This window comes from Amblyomma maculatum, chromosome 2, assembly GCF_055883805.1.
Source record: "Amblyomma maculatum isolate TAMU_Amacu chromosome 2, ASM5588380v1, whole genome shotgun sequence".
Taxonomy (NCBI): Eukaryota; Metazoa; Arthropoda; class Arachnida; order Ixodida; family Ixodidae; genus Amblyomma; species Amblyomma maculatum.
In genome coordinates this window covers 49445015-49451779 of record NC_139345.1, presented here as the reverse complement: position 1 = coordinate 49451779, position 6765 = coordinate 49445015, and the positions used below count along the sequence as shown (strand labels likewise).

The window sequence follows — 6765 nt, the reverse complement described above, 5'->3', positions numbered from 1 at the left end:
AAAAGTAGAAAACAAGCACGGTGTTCGGCTGGTGTTTTTCAGCGCCTTGCAAGCTCAACCGCCTATAGGCGGTTGAGCTTGCAAGGCGCTGCAAGTATACTTAACTGAGTCGGCCGAACTTCCACGAATAAAAAACGCAATGTCTGCTGCATCAATATCCGAATGGCTGAACATGAAATGTAAGTTCGAGAACTAGGTCGACGTCACCTGCTAAAACATTGCCTGGCACACAAATATAAGCCCTTACTAAGTGGATTGATGATCATGCTCAAGTGCAGTGACAAAGCAGCACGACAACTTCTAAGAGCGTTTTATATCAATAAAAGAGGTATGGAGATTGGAGCAGGGATACGTCAGTAAAGGTTTACAATATAGTGAAATGCGTTTTCTCATTCTCGAAGGCACGCTGCCATCACTTACATCCACAACACGTATTGTCATTATTGTGATTGCTGTTTATATCGTTTTGAGCATGTGCTGGCAAAGCTATGTAAGCCTACTGTCATTTCGAATAAAAATCAGTTGAAATTTTGCACTCGTCCCGTCCTGCCTTCTCCCGTGGATTGTCTTTCTTGCGCACTACGTTCCCGTCGTCATGAGCCAACTTGCTCAACAACGTACCCTGCCAGGCTAATCGAGCTCATGCTTGATCTTAACAAATTGGGAACGAGGGGAGGGGAGGGAGGGGGGAGGGAGGGGGGGGGGCTATTCTTTCGTTATAACCGACTGGTGCGGCCATGGCTGTTCGCTTTATCTGTGACGCGGTGCCGTAACCATTAATCATCGCCCTCCTTCCTCACCCTCATTTATCCTGCAGAGGAAATTCTTTTCATGCACATCACCACGGCAAAGAGCGTATATAACGGCCCGTTATAACTCGCTTCCGTGCATTTGTCGACCTCATACGTACTTATCTGAAAACCCTTCGCGCTTCTGACATTCGTAGAGGGAAGCATTCGTGCTGCTATTGTCGTTGCAGGGCTGTGCCCTTCGAGGTTTGCACACGCTCACGAAAGCGGATTGGCCACAGAAAGTATTCGAGTACCGGCCAAAATTCCCTTTCCAGTACTCCTTTCTCGATCCTTATCCCTAAAGGTAAGCATTGTGCGGCAGTTTAAGCATCCGTCCTTTCCTTCTGCTTTCACCTTACTAGCATCTCTCATTTTCATTTTTATTTATGTGTTGCTTGGCTGTCTTTTTTCTAATTGATGGAGGAGGTCTGAAGCACCTTAAAAGAAGATGCGCCTTATTAGCTTTTTTATTTATTTATTTATTTTTTTTTTGCGTGCATCCACGCGGAGTGGTTTGCTTCTGCGAAAGGCATTGTGCTCCCTTCTCGATCCTAATCCTCGAAAATAGGCATTGTGCGGCAGTTTAGACATGTGCGCTTTCTTTCTGCAGTCAACTTTAAAACCCCGCCATACCAAACAACGGTGCGGGCAGATCACTATTCTTTTGATTTCATATTTTAGCCTTTCCTGACGTATGTCGGCTTTCCATGGTCGCTGTTGGGGCTGCTCACTTGCACGGTTAAGCTTGTCACAGGCCTTTCTTTCAGTAAAATAAGTGTAGTATCGAAATAAAATTTATTAGTCATTCGGACATTACTGCCTAGTATTACCCGCGGGTAGATTTGGAGGGATTAGGATTTTTCTACACTGAGACACCCGAACGGTCGAAACTGTAATCCGAAACAAGTAAAAATAAAGCAGCGCAGTGAAAAGGCTTCAAGGAATAAAAGCGCAAGCGGAACGCAATTCTTACTTTTTGCCATGCGTAAACCGACCCAATTAAATTTCCGCATTGCTGCACTCGAGTGTCCAAATTCCTCCTCTGACAAGCGCCATGTCTCACTGACAAGCTTAGCGTAAGCATGTAAAAATCCCCATCCCTTTGTGTTTCTTTTACCACAACAGGCGCAAACTTCATCTCGTTACTGAATCTTTCGGCCATTACGAATTTCTCCCAAATAAGGGGTTCAGATGGCAATGCACCACCATACACCATGCTGGAACGTAACGTTATGTCTTCTTTCGTGGCCCGAAATGCAGTCAATCAGAGCCTACTTCGTTTTTCGTTCATGAAACCTTTTTGGTACCGTAGCAACTGCGTCTCACATGCATTCGACACAGACGTCTCACCCAGCTTATCAGTAGACACAGCCGCAGCAGTGCAAACTCCGAAAGCCTTAGTATTATGTGAAGGTAGGTCCCAAATTTCAAGACTGGAGTGACAGCTGGAACATTTGCTGGTTTTGGAGGGAGAAGTTGGAGAAGGGCGGGCAATGCCACTTATGTAATCGTCGGGTTCGCCGCTATATTTAGCAGCGGCTCCAGCTCTCTCCATTTCTCTCGCCTAATCACAGCTGTTTTCCTTCAATGCGTATGGGACACCCGCCAATTTAAACAGGCCTAAAATAGGCAGCTAGGACGTGAACAAAGCACGATTTGCACCACATCACGCTGCGTTGATAATTGACTTTTATAAGAGGAATTTTTCACTTCAAGAAATACATTTCATTTAGGTGAGCCACTCCGCGTACTGACTAATCTCTTTACTGATGTTACTACACGAAATGTGACTCAGTGTTACTCCGTTATTCCTCGAAATGCCGGTATAGAATGTACAACTTGGCTGAGCGGTTCTACTCTTTTGCATGCGCAATACATTATGCATGTAAACGTTGCGGTCAGGTTAAGCTTCTAAATGATGCTTTGATGATCCTCAAGGTGAAGTTGATCTTATGTCTCAAGTTATATTTAACGTCCCAGATATGCAGAAATTGCTAACGTTGGTGTATCTAAAGCATGTGGACCAGATGATATTCCTGCAGCAGTAAATAAGAACTGTTCAACCACTCTAGCAGTGTATTTGCACGGTTGTTTAAAAAAAAAAAATCTCGGAATAAGACAGCGCTGCCGGAGGATTGGAAGTTAGATCGTGTCATGCCAATTCACAAAGGTGCTCCGAAAAATTGTGTCGGTAACTACAGGACCGTTTCACTAACCAGCATTACATTTAAAATTATGGAACACGTTCTTTACAGTTGCATAATGGCGCATTTAAACAAACATAGCCTTCTTAAACCCCTGTTAGCACGGTTTCTACAATGGCCTTTCTTGCGAAACGTAATTAAGTTTGTCCATGATATAGCTTCGATAGTTGACAAACAGTTCACGATTGATTGCATATTTTTGGATTTTAACATGGCATTTGATGCCGTTTTTCGCACCTTACATTGCGCGGTTATAATCTGGATTAATTGGTAATTAAATGGATAGACGAATACTTGCAACTAATAAGGTAATGTGTGGTGGTGAAGGGTATTTGTCCTGAGTATGCCCCAGTAACTTCTGGTCTACCGATAGGTTCGGTATTGGGGCCACTTCTATTTTTAATATATAGTACTGATATCACCTCAGGTGTATGTTCATAATTTCGCATGTTTGCAGATGATTGTATTCTGTATAGAGTTATAAGAAACGTGAAAGATCTTGATGCTGCGCAGAGTGACATGGATATTATAGCAGCATTGTGTGCAAAGTGGAAAATATGTCCCTCAGTACAAAATAGTCTGTACATGTGAGGTTTACTAGAAAAATATATCATCAGCCGCATGAATACACCGCAAACAAAGACTCACTGACCACCGCTCCGGAAATGAAATATTTAGGTATATTTCTTACCTCATATTTGCGATGGAGTGCACAAGTTAATCACGATGAAAATTAGTTCGCATCCATTCTAGGTCTTTTTCGCCGCAATTTCAGCCGCTTGCTTATAGTAACCTCAAGAAGCAGTTGTATTTCACACATGTCCGCTCAGCCCTTGAATACGGTTGCGTACGCTGGGATGCAAAACGTATAGACGAACTTGAGAGAAATACAAAATAAAGCAGTTCGTTTTGTTATTGGGAATTATGATAAAAATTGTGCATGACCAGCAGCAAGCGTAAACTTCGCGGGAATGATTCGAAAGACCGCCCGGAAAACTTTTGCCTTAAGCTTTTTTAGTATACATTACTCACACATAGATATATACCGCAAAATAATAGGCGCAATCTCCTTCCTGTGTATCTCGAAAAAGGGACCACGAAAAAAAAAATCAGAGCTTCCTTTTTAGAGTAACCCATTTCGTTATTCATTTTTTGTATGTACCGCCCGCAAATGGAACACGTTGCCGGCAGAAGTTGCTATCAACAATAGCGATACCTTTTTGCACGCTTTGAATACATCGCAAGCTTTTTGAAACTCGGTGGCTCTGCTTATGCGCGTTGTTTTCACTTACATTTCAAATAAGCTGGCTTTCTACTGTGTTCTGTGCGTAACATGCGTCAAGGATTCACAAATGTAACAAAGCACTGCTCATGTAGTAGTGAGCATGAAGCCAAAGCAGAACTGCCGGCGCTATAACGTAGCGACGTGACCAGGAATGTTCTTAGTTCTGTAATTGCCTGATGTATTACGATAAATTAGTGTTAAGACCGCCGGAGATTTTTTAACAGTTTAATTGTGTGACGTTTTATAAGTATGTGATCAGAAATTGTAGCGTTCATTGGACCGCTGGCTGAGTCCAACTGTTTTGCTTACATTGAAACATCCACTTAGACAGCAAAACTTGTGTGAAGTTAGGGTCAGTGTAGACACACTGCACACAAGTTCAATAATAACGAACACTTTACTAGTTTCTCCATTTTTCTCACAATAAACAAAAGCACTTTCAACCTTCCAGCTCTTCCTCAGGATGACAAATGAAGGGCTCGCGGAGTTGGCTGTACAACACTAAATTTCCAGAGGCAATTGAAAACCTAAATTTATATATTATATGTTTCTCTGTGCAGTGGGGTGGAGGTCATTCGATTACCGTTTGAAATAAACTAGAAGCTGAGAACAAGGATGATGTTACTGTTTTGGCTGTTATATAACATAGGTCTCGAAAGGAATTTTCTTCAGTGACGATCATAAGTATATATGTTTCCCGGGCTTGTTTTGCTCTTTTTGTCTGATGCAAGTCTATGTCCGCGTTCATATTATGAGGCCTATTCGTCTTAACCGTGTGTAGCATTTTGTTCTGTCCCTGCCACGAACACTCTTCGTTACACGCAGACTGCACTGCATATAATATGATCTGCTCACTTATTCAACAGCTTCAACTCATTCTTCGAAAAATCGGTAAAGATGCCGAGAATACTCGGATTTTCCTGCGGGAGCTTTAAAGTGTGGGAAAGAGAGAGAGACCCTTTAATGGAAAACAGAGAATTTAACCGGCGTTTAGATTTCGCTGGCATGCTACATCGTGTAGGAAGGGGAATTTGGGAGGAAAAATTTGTAAAGAATTGTGAGGAAGTTAAAAGAAATGAAGGAGGGGAAAAAATGCGTCTATTAAATGCAAACTTACGCGCGATTTCTTACATCCGTTATTTCGGGCCTTGCGTTTTGTAATGAAGCAACTACGACTCAACGAAGAGGCCCAGAACCATACTTAGAAGTACGGAAGCTATCGAATCTCGCTTTTGCTATATGGCGTAGTTCTGTCTAACGTTGGTTCTGTCTTAGTAGTCTCGGAGTTTTTTTTTTTTTTTTCATGAGTTCAACATTAGGCAGCTGGCTGCGTGCCCTAACTTATGAAATGCAAATCCTATGAAATAAATTTTGAACACCACAACTAACTTCTACCGATCTCAACTGAGTGAAGTTCTTTCTTTTTACTGCAGAGCACCGACAGTCAATTGACTTGACAACTTGCTGTACGGGACGCAGCTAAAAGTGCTGTTTGCCGAACTTAAACAAATTCAGTGGAGGACAGTAGCGGATTTGCCTTCATCTCTCGCTCGTTTTCCTGGCATCTCATACCACCAAAAGCGCAATCCCGCACACTACCGAGCTCGAGGCTAAATTAATTTCCACCAGTGCGTTGCAGTGTTCAGGGTGGGATTAAATTGTTCATTCAACAACCGTGCATAACGCAAGCTTACAAGCTCGCTGCAGGTCATACCGAACCGGACTGGCACTGTATGCCGGAGCGAGGACCAATCACCTCTGCGATGGGCGATTAATGGCCAAAAAGGAAACAAGCATGTAAAAAGCGAACTGTTCGGCAGACAAGCGCAAACGCACTCACCTCTTAGCGGGCGGCCTCCACGTCGACCCCGGGGCCGGCAGTGGAAGGGGGCGTGGGGAAGGCAATGCCAGGACCGCAGCCGCGAGACGATCCGCGGCCAAGGCTGCTGCCGGTGACGCTATTCTCAGCATCCCTGCTTGTCAGGTGTCCAAGGGTGCCAGGACGAAGGAGCACAGGCACACACACACACGCGAGCAAGGAAGAGAGAGAGAGAGGACGCAGCACGGGCAGTCGTTGATGCATGCTGCTTGAGAAGCCCGAGTCTTGCATTCGCTCCGACATTTTGCACAAGTTTGTCCACTGTCGTTGTGTAACTGTCTATACTCATCTTTTCTACGATCAAGCAAATCAAACTAGATGAAGAACAGTGTGTTGCGCCGACACGTTTGGGTTGAACGCATACTACATGTCTCCACTGCTACGACAGGCACAAGAGTCATACGCAGGCCCGTTGAAGACGCTTGTGTTTCTCTGTTAGCGACGTTTGCCTGTGCGTCATCACGCGGTGTCTTTCCGCGCTTGTTTGTTTGCCCGCCCGTCGTGCCTGCTACCGTTCGAGCGCGCGTGAGTGCAGTGACGCATTTCACGGGCGCAGTCAGCTGCGAAGGCCCGGGTGCTGGCAGGTGTGCGCGCCTCAGGTCGCGT

The 6765-nt window shown here is 44.3% G+C and overlaps 1 protein-coding gene across 1 annotated transcript in view; it reads right to left on the bottom strand.

Moving 5' to 3' along the window:
- Positions 1–6539, bottom strand: part of AQP (aquaporin) — a 35453-nt gene extending 28914 nt beyond the window's left edge. Inside the window, exon 1 of the mRNA XM_084594088.1 lies at positions 6121–6539. The gene's annotated coding sequence lies outside the window, so the exon portion shown is untranslated. The remainder of the gene's footprint in view (positions 1–6120) is intronic.
- Between the last annotated feature and the right edge of the window lie 226 nt (positions 6540–6765).